The sequence below is a fragment of the Rousettus aegyptiacus genome, unplaced genomic scaffold (genome assembly GCF_014176215.1).
Source record: "Rousettus aegyptiacus isolate mRouAeg1 unplaced genomic scaffold, mRouAeg1.p scaffold_m13_p_15, whole genome shotgun sequence".
NCBI classification, from domain to species: domain Eukaryota; kingdom Metazoa; phylum Chordata; class Mammalia; order Chiroptera; family Pteropodidae; genus Rousettus; species Rousettus aegyptiacus.
In genome coordinates, this window is record NW_023416290.1 from 34,371,940 (window position 1) to 34,386,242 (window position 14,303).

Sequence of the window (14,303 nt, forward strand, 5' to 3'; positions counted from 1 at the left end):
GTGGATATTAAGTAAATATTTCAACTAATAAATGTTACATCACTTGATCCACAGTAATAGCTCACATTTGCTGAGCGTTTACCATACGACAGCTATGGGCCACGCTCCTACAAGGCATTATCTTGCGGAATCCTCAAAGTCACCAGGTTGTTGGGAGGGCTTGAACTGGGGTGAGGCAAGTGGGATGTGCAGGGCGCAAGACTTTAGGAGATGCTCACCCTCTGGGCCCTGCACGTGCAGAGTCTAGTCCAAGATGTCTCACTCGGCCCTAGCCCTGGCCATCACCATTACCACCACCTTCGTTTTAACATGTAAGGAAGCAGGCTTACAGAGGGCAGTCAGGTCATCCACCCAAGGTCACAGAGCTATAGAGTACACAAAATTTGAACACAGGTCTAGCTAATTTCAGAGCCCTAGCTTTTAAGAATTGCAATTAATATGTACCTAGAACATACAAGTAGCTTTAAAGGCACTATGAAAAGTAAGCCAAACATCTTCAGACATTTGAAGAAAGCCTCTAACACAAATGCCAGAGATACAACTAAGCACATGGAAAAAGAAATGCAGCAAATCCTAAAGCTGAATTAAAGCAGAAAGCAGAAGAAAACTTCAAACTAAAGTTTATATTTTTGAAGAACTAAAAGAAGATATTGCATCTATAAAATAAGAACAGGATAAAAGGGAAATAGTCAGAAAATAAGAAAACACTTATAGAAATTAAGAAGTTCACAATAGAAATAAATATTTCAATAAAAGAACAGTAAGGTTGAGGAAGTCTCCCAGGAAATAGACTGACAAGGAGATGAAGAATAGGGGAGAAAAGAAAAAACCAGAGGATCAATCCCAGAAGTCCGACATCAGACTTATAAGATTTCCAGAAAGAAAGGGGAGCAAAAAACAGAAAGATGGAAATTATTGTAGGAATACAAGAAAATTTGGACCAACCGCCCAGATAATTGAATTAAAAATAAAGTGTTATAAAATCTGGGAACACCAGGGATAAGGAGGTGATCATAAAAACTTCCAGAGAAAGATACAAAAGATCAGAAATCGGAACAGTATTCAGATTTCTCACCAACACCATCGTTAATTAGAAGACCATGAATCAATGCTTTCACTATTTCGAAGGAAATGACTTTGAAACTGCCAATTGAATGTGAGGATAAACTAAAGACTTTTTTTTTTTTTTTTTTTTTTTAACGCCTACAGCACCTGGTCTTTCTAGGTCGTCTCCCATCCAAGTACTAACCAGGTCCAAGCCTGTTTAACTTCTGAGATCAAATGAGATCGTGCGTGTTCAGGGTAGCATGGCTGTAGACCAAAGACATTTTTCAGGTGGACAAAATCTCAACAAATTCACTTTCAATGGACCCTTTCTCAAGAAGCTACTAAAGGATGTGCTTCAACAAATGAGGGAGTAAACCAACAAAAGTGGTCCAGGAAACATGTGGTTCATCACAGGAGAGCGGTGAAAGGAAGTCCCTGGGCAACACAGTACAGTAGGTCTAGAGAGTTCTCTGTTCAGAGCAGAGCACGAGACAGAGAACACTGGATGTCTGGATTCACGCCAAAACGAGGACAAATGACCTGCCGGATGACTTCATATGTTTATCTATTCTGAGAAGAGTTTAACTAGAAGTTAAAGGGATTAATAAATTAATGAGAGACACCCCAAAATCTGAGCAAATGTAACAAGGTGATCAACTCCAGGAAAAATAAAACATCATACGTGAAAAAAATGTAATTACAGCAAATTCTGAGGCTTAGCTATGAAAAATATCCAACAATATTTACTAAGGCACATCAACATCACTTCTGAGTATTAATCCAAAAGAGGTGACCTGTCATATTGAAAAATGATTGAGAGTGCATGCAAGTACATGTAAAACGTAAAAACTAAATTTTCCTCTGCCATAGTGGGAAGTTAATATATGTCTAAAATAGAAGGGGAAAAAGAGAAAACGATGTTACTTAAAACCATGGAGGGAAATACCAGAAAAATATCTAAAAGAGTTGCAGGCGCTCACCGCCGAAAATGCCGGAAAGCGGGAGCCAAGGGCAGCAGCAGCAGGCGCGAGGGAAGCGCTCGCTGCCTTGGGTGACAAGCCTGGCCGCGCCCTCGACGTTCAGGTGAGGGGTATTTATCGGCCCGGTCACAATGAACAGCAAAAGGTTATTTCGATATTAGCTTACTTTCTTGCCTTTCTTTTTTCCTCATAAAACTAGAACCTAGAGTGGAAATACATCACCTCTTTGGATCTTTTTGCTCTTTGAATAGAGTATACTGCTTACTTCTACTTCGGCATTAGAGAACAGAGCAGCGGTTTTAATCGCCCCAAAGAGCACACAATCTTCAACCCAATATTTGACTTTGAAATTAATTTCGCAGTTCTGTTTGACTACGCTGAGGGCCTAAGTTACATTGTGAAAAGCCAGCTTGCGAAAAATTTAAAAATCGTTCTCCTCTCCCACCTGCCTCCTCCTCCAAGGTAGACCGTTACCGTCTCTGACGGAATGTATCAACTGCAGCACCAGGTCCCCTCTCACTGATTTCGCCCTCGTTTGGGGCCCTACGCCCTGCCTGCACCCGGCTATCAAATTCAGAGGTCCGAGCCCTCCAGTCACCCTTCAGTCACTAACTCAGTGTTTATTAAGCATGCCAGATGCCCAGTGCTGGCTTAGCCCTCTAGGGAGAGGAAATACCAGACATGGTCCCCGCCTCGAAGGCACTCAGGAACTTAAAATCCAGCTAAGAGAGGGGGCTACAGACAAAAAAAACACCTTGTGAACAAAGTAGCATTAAGAGAGAAACTGTGAGATGCAGGAACTGCGGGATGTGGGAAGACCTTGTTTGTGTCCTTAGTCGGGCTGACCAGGGATGGTGTGGATGACTAGATCGGGCTCCAGGGCGGAGGTGGAACTTGGCCTGAGTGCTCAGAGGTCATATCCTGCTTAAAACTATCTCTCTGAACTCCCCTGGCTTGGCACCTCTCCCCCTAAAGTTAATCCTGCCTTCCCCGGGGCTAACACTGTATTTTGGATATGCGACCGGCACTGCGATCATTTCATGGCATGACAGTGGTACCTGTTTTTTTGCCCCACTAAACCATGGGCCCCACTAAACCACAGGCTCCCAAATACACAGCCTTGTGTATTTTGGTGGCCACGGCCCCCATCTCAGCCCAAGGGCTTTAGAATGTGAGCTGAAAGGAGTGAATATTGTTTACTGCCAGAAGGGAAATGACGAACTCGGCAGTGTGGGCGTCTCCTGCCGCCGCCACTGGCCTCCTTTCCCACCCTGCCAGGTTTGCATCTGCACGTGGGACTGGACGTGGGAAGGCTGCTGGGAGAGCAGGTCAGAAAGCCAGATGGGAGGGAGCTCTCCCTAAAGGTCGTCCGAGGGCAGAAGCTGACCTCCAGCTGTGCCTGGTACATGTAGGACTCCCAGAGAACCCACGGCCATTCCTCCCAGGCCCCGGGGCCTCACAGTCACCTGTGAAGGCCTTAAGGTTGACTGTCCTCTGGATTTACCATAAACACAGAGCAAACAGCTGCCAAGTGGTCTTAGCGGGGAGTGGTTCTGTAGGTGGCTGGCATGTAGTGGTCTCCCCAGATCTGTGGCTCTGGGGCCTCCTGAGCCCATGTCGTGAGCCCGTGGAGGGCAGGGACAAGAGACTAAAGAGGCTAGTGGGACACCTGGGGCCTGGCTGCTCCCCAAACACCCTGGAGACACTGCCAAGGAGAGACAGCAGGCCGCCCCTGGCAAAACCGGCGCCCGTCCGCCTTACACTCCTGGGCTACCTCTGTCACTGTTCTTTAACTCTGGCCTCTTCATTTGTCAAAAAACCCTAATAATACCTCCCGGACGGGGGTCCACCAGGCCAGGTGAAGAAAGGCAGGCGCGCAGCCAACCCGGGCGCGGCACAGCAGCCGCCCTCGGCGGCGTCATCTCGCTGCTGTTTCCCGCCCCCTCGCTGTAGTACCGGCTCTCACATGAGGGAGACGCAGAGCGCAGCAGCGTCCCGAAAAATGACAGGAGTTCTAAGCATGACTTGCATTTTTTATAATTCTGTTTTTCTCTTGACCCAGTTACAAAAAAAAAAAAAAAAAAAAAAAAAAAAAAAAAAAAAAAAAAAGGAGGCTTTTTGCTCCTTTTCCTCTTGGGTCCAGGGGTTGTGCTAGTTCACCCAGCTGGGGGTGGATTGTGTCAATCAGACAGTGTGCAGGAGGGACCCTCTGAGTAGTCCCGGGAGGAAGTGCTACGCCAAGGTCAGGGTGAAGGTCAGCCTCCTAGGCATCTGGCCTAGGCTCAGCAGCCCCGGGGGAAAGGTGGCTGGTGCAGAGAGGGAGGGAGGCAGCAGACCCGAGGGGACAGACCCTCTCCCCCACGCAGCTTCCGGTTCCCTTCCTGACCAATGCTGGTCACCCTGGAACCACCCGCGATGCTTTTAGAAACTGTTCATGCGGGACCCCGCCTCCTCCTGGATTCTGATTCCATTGGTCTAGGAGGGGGCCCAGTCATTGGTGCTGGTAAACAGCCCCCATCCTGGTGGTGAAGGACAGCCAGGATTGAGATGCTCTAGCCTAATGGGACTTGGCTGCTGAATTAACCTCTTCTTGAAAAGTCATCCTTGGATAAGTCATCTGCTTGTGGGAGGGGCGTGTGCTCAGGAGTCAGGTGACCCAGGTTTGCACCCTGGCTTTGCCACTCCTGGCTGTGTGTGACCTTGGGCTGGTCACCTAGCATCCTTGAACCTTGGTTTCTTCATTTATGCAATGGAGAACAGAACCTCTCTTCCAGCTCTGTAGTGAGCGTTAAATGAGATCAAGCATGTAACATCATTAGTGCAATACTTGACACGTCATTAATGCTAATTATGATTAATATTAATTATTATTATCATTTGGAGAAAATGTTCTTATTTTCAACCGAATCTTGCAAGTGGAGAAGATTGAAGCCTTGGGATTATTTAAGGCGCTTATGGATTCTAACGGATTCTAATGGCAAATGACCGGTGCCGCCCTGGGCCATTTCTTTTCTCCCCACTCTACCTATAAGTCCCAGGAAAATCCTCCCAGATCTTTTTGTCCCTGATGGTGACAGGAATGTAGTTCCACAATACACTGTTATAAAAGCACTTTTCAGGCATTATCTCATTTAACATTAGCCCCAGGCCTCATGAAACCCCACAGCTCCTTCTCAGCTTGTGTGACAAGTGGAGCCACGTTACTGGGTGCAGTGGGCATGCACCAGCCATAAAAGCAGTCAGCTTGGGCCCCGGCTCTGGCCTTGTGAGGCATGAATCTCAGACGCGTGGGCACATGCTGCCTGATCACTCTTGCTAATACTTTGCACTCAGGCAGGAGTTGGGCTTAAAAAGGCAACTCTCATTTTCTTTCTGGAAAGGGTGCTGTGCCCTGGCTACTGCCTGCTCTCCCCCTTCAGCAGGAGGTAATGGGGGTCTAGGTGCACAGGAGTAGGGAGACATGGAGTCCCAGAGCATTGAGGGACATACAAGCCTTTTTCCTGCTATGGCTTCTCTTTTTTCCAGGGGCTGCATTTCCATGGTGCCTCTACCCAGTGAGCAGACAGATCTCAGAGGCAGACTGCTGACTGGAGGACACCCTTCTGGGGACTGCTCCAGAGGAGAGATGGAGACAGGAGGGACACTCGTCAGGCAATCAGAAAAGGTCAGAGGTCACTTCCTGAGTAAGGAAGAGGAATCTAGAAGAACTTAAATGAGGCCCTGTGGCTGGCACAAGTGAGCAGGGGTGAGAGTGGGAGCTGGAGAGGTAAGTGGGGTGACGTGCGGGCTTTCGGGCTGTGCATGTGGCACATCTTTGCTCCTAAGACACTGGGAAGCTGCTGAGGGTGCTGGCGGTGGGGATGCCATGACCAGACTGATATTTCGTGCTGGCTTCAGTTCTACTTATAATCCCATTATTCTTTCCAAGAAAAGCTCCGCCTAACACAGCCAGTATCATAGGCCAGGCTCTGTGCTGAGTACCCTACCTGCCTGAGCTTCCTCTCCCACGGGACCCCACAGCATGTGCATGAAGATGCTGGGGCCCTATTTTGCCCCTGGCCCATTCCAGGTCTCCTACCCCTTTGCAATGGAGGGAGGGACTGTTTTTAGTCAGACTTACCCCATCCTGATGTCATATCTAACGTACTCGGCATCAAAGGCTTTCAGAACCAGGAGGTCCCCTGACATTCAGCTGTCATACACTCTCACTCGCTGCTTGAACTCACTCCTCTAAAAGCCGCTCCTGGGTGTTAGGAGGCCGGCCACCAGAAGACACCCCTGTGGATTGAGTGCTTAGATGTAGTGGCCACAGAACTTTCCTACTTTTTCCCACCCCAGATGGCCAGACCTCCCTCCCAATGTGAGGGCTGAGGCTGCCTGGGGAGCAGGAACCTGAAAAGAGGCATTGTTCCTATTGTTCAAATCGGTCTGCGCACAGCCTAGCAGTTCAGCCCCAGGGGGCTAAATGTGTTCCAGAGACTGAGAGCCGAGACAGAGACAGCGTTGAGGCGATGATGCAATGGATGCCGAGAGCATTCCCTTCTCTGTTCACACCCAAGTGCACACTGTACCAGGAGCCTCAAGCGCTACAGAGGTGGGTAAGACAACCCTTGCTAGTACCAAGTTACAGGTCATCCGGGGCCCAAATTGCATGCAGTCGTTGACTTAAATGGTTTTTAACTTTCAAAATATGATCTTGAAATGGATCATGTAAAATAGAGAGCTCTATGTTGTTCGAGAGCATCTAACAGATGCCGGAGGCTGCCAGAGATGTGGTACAGGTGTTTCCTGGCCATCCAGGTAGGGCAGACTAGCTGGCATCTATAGTCTGAACAAAACCAATATAGGACCTAGTGTGTGTGTGTGTGTGTGTGCGTGAGCGTATGTGTTTAGGACTGGGAGAGGGGGAGGGGACACTGAGTATCTGGGAGGGTCTCCAGATGTCCCTCCCTAACTTCAACTGCTACTATTTTGCTTTCATTTACTACACATTGGAGGCCTTATGCTAAAAACAGTTTGAAAACCACTCCTAGAAGGGAACAGTGAGTTAATGAAGAATCGTGAGCAGAAAAGCGACATGGTAAGATTGCACTTTAGGAATATCGCTCTGCTTGCAGGGCGGAGGATGGATTGGAGGGAAGCAAGAGGGGAGATGCTCAGTCGGTTGGGGGGTACTGACGGCAGCAGTGGAGAGAGGGGCAGAGTGGAGGTAAAACCAGAGGGGCTTGGCAGTGGAGATGCAAGACAAGACAAAGGAGGCATCTTGCGTAATTCGTCGGGTCCGGTCTGGGAGCACAGTGGTGGGAGTTGCAGAGTTGGAGCACACAAGAGAGGAGCAGTTTCTGAGAAAGGTGGATGAACTGAGCGCTGGGCGTGTGGGCGTGACAGCTCCGTGGGACATTCCAAGTACAGATGGTAGACTGGCAGCTGCGTTTTCAAGTCTAGACCTCAGTACAGAGCTCTGGGCTCTAGATGGAATGTCGTTTAAAGTTACATGAATGGAGGAGGTCATGTGCGGTGGGGGAAAGCATAGCTAGAAAAGGGACCAGGAATGAGTCTTGGGAAACCCCAATATTAAGAGGGCAGAGAAATTAGAGCCGGGAAAAGAAACAACACAGTGACCATGTGTTAGTGGGCAGCTAGATTTAAGTATCTGAAACTCAAGAGAGAGCACTAGATTAAGATTTGTGAGTCATCAGCACCTGGGATGCCATTGAGATGATGGGAGAGGATGGGAGTGAGACGAGGGAACCTTGGAATCATCGATTTGTCGGGGGCGAGCAAGGCGGAGAAGGCCTAGAAGGAGACCGTGAAGAACCAGCCAGGGCAGCATGAGAAGGAGGACAGAGTGGTCTCAGGAGCGGTCAGGGTACTTTGGGCTGCGAGTAATAGAATAGCTGCCTAAAATTGGCTTAGGTAATAGGAACTTTAATTCTCCCATAAAAGGCCCAGAGGTAGGCAATTCTAGGGTTGGTTCTGTGGCTTAGTAAGTCATGTGTCTCTTGGGCTTTTCCCTATGTTTGCAAGATGGCTACAGCGGCTCCAAACATTAATTTTTCACCGATAATGTGGCTTTTTCTTTGTGTCTCTCTTTCTCCTTAATCAGAAAGTAAATCTTCCCCACAATCTCTCCCAGCTAGACATTCTCTCAAATCCCATTACCCAGCTGCAGCTGCGAGGAGGCCAGCGATGCGAATAACTAGTATTTCAGTCTCGTAGTAGAAGACGGGCTCTCACTGCAAGAAGGTGGGAGAGAGGCCGGCAATCGGGAGGGCGACTGACCGGGCCTGTCTCCGGAGCCCACGGAGCCGAGAGGTTCCAGAAGCAGGGGGTGGTAAACCGTTTTTGTTAGAGCAGCATGGCTCAGCACCACGGGCACAGGGATTTAGCAATGCGGGTGCAGGGGATGTTTACTAAAGCAGTTCTAGTAGATTGGGGGAGGAACAGAAACAGAATTACAAACAAATTGAGAAGCGAATGGGCATAAGAACATGGAAAACGTGGTACAGACCAGCGGTTCTCAGTGGGAGATTTTGTCCTTTAGGGCAGGGGTCCCCAACCCCCAGGCCACTGACCAGTACCAGTGCACGGCCTGTTAGGAACCGGGCCACACAGCAGGAGGCGAGGAAAGCTTCATCTGTATTTGCAGCCGCTCCCCGGTGCTAGCTTCACCACCTCAGCTCCACCTCATATCATCAAGCATTAGATTCTCATAGGAGCACTGGTCCTTGGTGCCAAAAAGCTTGGAGACTGCTGCTCTAGGGGACATTTAGCAAGGTTTGGAGACAGTTTTGGTTGTTGGTACTAGGAATTATCAACAACTATCGACATGAGGGGGGTGAGGGGGGAGGCTGTCACAATTGTCACTAGTGGCATCTAAAGTCATTTGCCATCTTTCCAAACTGAAAGAAATGCATCTCTAGTGGGTGGATGCCAGGGATGCTGCTAAATATCCTACAGTGCTATTATGGTCTGAATGTGTCCCCCCAAGTCACATGCTGAAGTTCTAAGGCCCAGTACCATAGTATTTGAAAAAGAAGCCTTTGCGAGGTGGGTAGGGTTTGATGAAGTCACGAGGGTGGGGCCCTGCTCTGATGGGATTAGTGTCCCTATGAGAAGACATACCGGAGAGCTTTTAGTCTCTCTTTCTCTCAGCCCTCAGAGGAAGAGCCATGAGAGGAGGCAGCGAGGCGGAGGCCCTCTGCATGCCCTCACTAGAAACCAAACCCTGCCGGACCTCGATCTTAGTCTTCCAGGCTCCATAACTGAGAAATACATTTCTGTTGTTTAAGCCACCTAGTCTATGGTATTTTGGTATGGCAGCCCAAGTTGACAAAGATAAATGCACGGATGGCCCCCACGACAAAGAATAGCGGGTCTGAAAGACCACCAATCTCGGGCTGACAAGCCCTGGTGTGGACCCTCCTTTTAAGAAGTCAGGTTGAATGGGGAAATTGAGTCAAAAACTCAATGATAAGGAAGGTGGCAGAGACAACAGCAAGTCCTGGGCAGGGGGAGCAGTACAGAGGAAAGGGCTAGAAATTCTGAAGAGAAGGCTGATTATCGATAGAGGCAGGTCCTAGAGAGCCAGAAGGAGTGGGTCAAACGTTGGGTGGAGGGGAGGCCTCAGACAGGGGGAGGAATGTACTGCAGCCCAAGCCTGAAAGGAGGAAACGCAGCGGGGGCGCGGGCAGGTGTGGGGCGGTAACTCACAGCTATTCCTGCTCCAGGACCCCAGGTTGTTTGGAATTACAGAAGGCGAGGTCATCTCCTGAGTGTGAGGGGGGTCAAGGAAGCAGGGAGGGGACAGTCCGAAAGTTTTTTTAAGGGAACAAAAAGAGGGCAGGCCAAGTGTGGGGCAGGGAATGTGCAGCCTGCTGAGGGCCTGGCTGAGGCGGGAGGCCGGGGTCTGGGGTGGCTGCAGCCCTCGGGGCTGTGTCGCTCTCCACAACGCTCACCACCACCAGAGCAGTGCACCAGGACTAACGAGTGGGTCAGTAGCTGAGTGTGCAAAATGCAAAGGAGCTCAGAGGAGGGACAGGAAAATGGTTCAGGCAATCAGTCCTGTGGCCTAGGCCCTGGGCAAGTATTTAAACCCTCACGGCCTCAGTTTCCTTATCTGTAAAGTGGGGTTAATATGCCGTTTCTCTATTACTGCATAGGGTGTTTGTGACGTTCAAGTGACAGGATGTATGAGAGAGACATTCTAAATCGTGACTCTTTCCCTAAACACTAGTTATAATTAGTCCTTGTCAGACCAGCCAGTTACCAGGACTTTCACGGTCATCTTTATCAAGAATCTGTTATGTCCCCTGCCCTCCTTTACTCCTGAGTGTTCGGAACTGAGGATTTCTTCCTGGCATGACAGGTGGACAGAGGAATTATCCCAGGACACGCGGCAAGCCTGCAGACCCTCCCTCTCACTCTGGTGTCAGGTCATGGGCTGCATGAGGAATCCTGCTGCAGGCCCAGACTGCCCCCTGCCCTGGACGGACCTCCTCCTCCTGTGTCTGTCTCGGGTCTTCTGTGCACAACCCTTTGATGAGCACTTGGAAGGGAGAGGACGTCTTCATCGCCACCTGCTGCATAATTTAATTAGAGCCTAACTAGAGCCAAAGGAAGCCACGGAATGAGAAAAGAAGAAAGTGAGAAAAAGGGGGTGGGGAGTGAAGAGCAGCTGGAGATCCAAGTTGGCAAAGCGTTGGAACTAGACAAATATGGGGAAACTGGGCAAGGCGGGTGTTCCAGGAGCTTCTTCAGATGCCTTTTGTGGTGTGTTCTCTTGATCTCTCTGCTTTCACAGAGTCCAGGTGACAGACAGCGGGAGCCCCGGCCAGGGCAGAGGTGGGAGAAAGGAGGGCTGGAGACGACCAGGAAATAAAAGCACTGGGGAGAAGAATGGCGTGGTTGGGAGAGAGGAAGGGTCATGACATGAGTGCCTGGGATACCGGAAACGGGGTTGCCGGAGCAAGAACCAGTTTCGAAAGGAAGATCAGGTTAGGAATTGTTATTGCCTTGTATTTTTTTGGCTATAATTTGTCTAATAATAATAATAACAGCTTCTATTTGTGGAGCATCCACTCTATGCCAGGCACAATACCTATGGTGGTTACTTAATTGTAAGCCATAAGGTAGCTATCAGTATCCCCACCGACAGGTGAAGAAACTGGGGCTGCCAGAGGTCATGTGACCCGCTCCGGGCCACACAGCCAGTAAGAGGCATAGCCACCGGAACCAGGCTCAGAGGCTTCGAAGACTGTGTCCCAGCCCTGGGCACCACACCATGGACAATGTGATCGGCAGCTTCTCTGCAGAAACTCGCAGCTCCTTGCTCCTCTCTCCCTGTGCACTGGGTTGGCTCTTTCCGGGCCTTGGCCTCATCTAGACATCCCAGCGGCCATAGTGCATGGCCAACAAATGCCATCACCTCGATTTCTCGAAGGTATTTTTTGAAGACAAAGATTAAAACTCAAAGGGATACATTTCAATATTAGATTCATAGTACCTGAAACTGCAAATAGAGGAATATCATTTTGAACAGGGGGCTTTCAGATCATTGTCTCTATAAGCCATTAACTGTTTTTCCATCCATCCATCCATCCATCCATCCATCCATCCATCCATCCATCCATCCATCCATCCATCCATCACCTATTCATTGAGTAGTTGTAGTAGAATGGTTAAGAACATGGACTCTCAAGCCAGGATTCCAACCTGACTTCCCATTAGCGAGCGTCATGAACCTAACCTTTTTGTGTATCAGTTTCCCCATCTGAAAAATGGGAATAGCACCGCCTAGAATTGAGGTGAGGGTTAGCGGGTTAATTTACCTAAAGCACTCAGAATAGAGCTTGGCCCCAGTAAATGCTAGTCTGTGCCAGCGGATACCAAGTCCAGCGGGGCACAGTTCCTGTCCTTGAGATGCTCACAGTCCAGGGAGGGCATCAGGGCTGTTCTGTCCACCTAACCCAGACAAGGAGAGAATGAGGCCAGGTAGCCCTCCCCCTCTCCAAGGACTTTTCTTTCAGAGGCGGCATTGGGTTGCAGCCTTGGGCTGGAGCCCAGAGGGCCAGAATACCACTTGGGAGCTGGGTGCCTGACCAGCCTTGCCTTTGGCCGTCGGCTCCAACCCCGAGGCTTGAAGGCCTGTTGGCAGTGCAGCAGTGTGCGTTTCTCTGATGACTTTCTCCTCAGAACCCAGAAGTGTTTGCCTAGTTAAGGTAGGAGAGGATTTTAGGAGGCTGGGGCTGGCTCTAACAAGGGTTCATCTCCCCAGGGAGGCTGGCTGATGAAGACTGAGTCCCAGGCTCAGAACGCTGACCCCAGGCACCTCGCAGCAGAAGGCAGAGCCCAATCAGAGAAGCCACCGCTGTAAGTAGGGCACTGGCCTGGGCTTTGTTGCCTTCTAAAGACACGCACTGCCCCCAGTGCTTTGTGCCTCAGCTCCTGGCTGCTGCTCCATCAAGGCGACAGCCTCTGATCTCCTCTTTTTGCTGGCGCTCCGGCAGAACGAGGCTGGAGACTCATTTGTCTGTCTGAGATGGAGGCTTTCAGAGCCAGGGAGCTTGGAAAAATGAGGTGACAAAAGAAGCCAGCCAGCAATTAGGTAATGCCATCCTGCCTGCCGGGCAGCCCCACACAGAACCTGTCCCTGGAGTTCACTGGGGGGCTCAGGGGGGAGCAGAAGTGGATTCTGGGGTTGGAGGTGCACAGCCATGCACCAGAGGGACAGCCAGGGTATGCTGGGACAAAGGGACCTTGGGATATTGCCAGTGAACTAATGTCTCTGAGTCTCACTTGTACAATGGGGTGGAGACTGCCTCTCCTACTGGGAGATATAGGCCCTAATCTAATCCTACTGTGATCACAGGTGATGTGACAGGGGGTCAGTAATGCCCGGTTCCTTCCTCCTCTAGTGTGACTTGTGGCCAGCGACTGGCATGCAGGGGAGCTAAGACCAGGTGAGCGGCCCCCAGCGGAGGGCTGGGCCGTGAGGGCCTTCTCAGCCATTCAGCGGCCGGCAGAAGGCTGTGCTGGGAGCTGCACAGAGCCCCTCCCTCTACCGCAAGGCCCTCTGGAGACTGCAGAGGCTTCTCTCGCACAACCACCAATTCTTCACCTTGCTTTTCTCTCAGCTTCTCTATGTTGGACAAACAAAATCCTTTGCTTATTCATTTCTTTGAATTTTTTTCCCTCCAGGCTAGCTCCCTTATTAGTAAAAGAAATCTTTACCCAAGGCCCGGTTCTTCCTTGCCACAAAATTCGCTGCAACACTCACTGTTGGGTGAGCCCTGAGGACCAACGAAGCCCCAGGCCTCTTCTCCAAATACCCAAATTTCTCTCTACAACCTGGCACTTATTTTGATGTTTGTTTGTTTGTTTGTTTGTTTGTTTTTAAAGTATATCTGGGCTCTGTATTACTACGTGGGCGGGGGGGGGGCGGGTAGGGTGGGTGGGAAAAGCCCAGAAGTTCTTTGGTCCTGGGTTCAAGTTCTAGCTTCACTATTTGTTAGCTGTGTGACTGTGGGCAAGTCACTTAACCTCTCTGAACCTCAATTCCCTCATCAAATAATGGTTTATAGAAATGTTTCCCCTACATGTTATCTCAGCAGCTTTTTAGAATAACCTGATAACAAAAGATTGATTACAAAGTCCTGTTCTACAAATGAAGAAACAAGGCTTGGAGAAGTTAAGTCCTCTTAACTGTGTCTCGGAGACACACAGCTGACAGAGCCTTGACTTGGCACTGAATCCCCCACTCTTTCTGTGGGTTTCAGGGAGGGAAGGACCTATTTCCATTTTACTTCTCAGAGTTGTGAAGGTCAGAGGACATCATCTATCCATTTACTTAACAGACATTTGCTGAGGGCCACATTGTGCCAGCCTTGGTCTCATGGAATGGAGGGTTCCGTAAGCTATCAGGAGCTGGGCAGATGCAAGCGAGGGTAAGGGAGTCTGCCCCGCCGTCTTGCAGAGAAACCCAGCCCCTAGCAGAGCACTTGGCCCGGGGCAGGGGCTCCCTTGGGCCTTGACGAGCCCTTCCCGTCCTGGGCCCTCTCACAGTTCAGCCTCGCGTCGCCCTGTGTTAGGGAGGTACCATTTGCCCCATTTTACAGACGAAGGGCAGAGCTCAGTCTTGGCTGCATGTTAGAATCATTGGGAATCTTTAAAAATCCAATGGCTAGGCTGCATCCCAGACCATGAAAAGAACTCAGGCTGGGCACAGGCATCAGTGCTTTTTCTAAGGCTGCTGGTCAGCTGCAAGTACAGCTGGGA

At 49.9% G+C, this 14,303-nt stretch overlaps 1 long non-coding RNA gene and 1 pseudogene across 2 annotated transcripts; one reads left to right on the plus strand and one right to left on the minus strand.

The window, feature by feature from the left end:
• Window positions 1-1,200: 1,200 nt before the first annotated feature.
• LOC118612209 lies at window positions 1,201-1,319 on the minus strand (annotated as a pseudogene).
• A 5,038-nt stretch (window positions 1,320-6,357) lies between these two features.
• LOC118611996 lies at window positions 6,358-13,375 on the plus strand. 2 transcript variants are annotated; one of them, XR_004954623.1, is made up of 4 exons: window positions 6,358-6,621; window positions 10,831-11,023; window positions 12,304-12,398; window positions 12,944-13,375. It is a non-coding gene; the product is annotated as an uncharacterized LOC118611996 (long non-coding RNA). The 2 variants fall into 2 exon arrangements; XR_004954624.1 differs by lacking the exon at window positions 12,944-13,375 and adding an exon at window positions 12,536-12,697.
• Window positions 13,376-14,303: the final 928 nt, after the last annotated feature.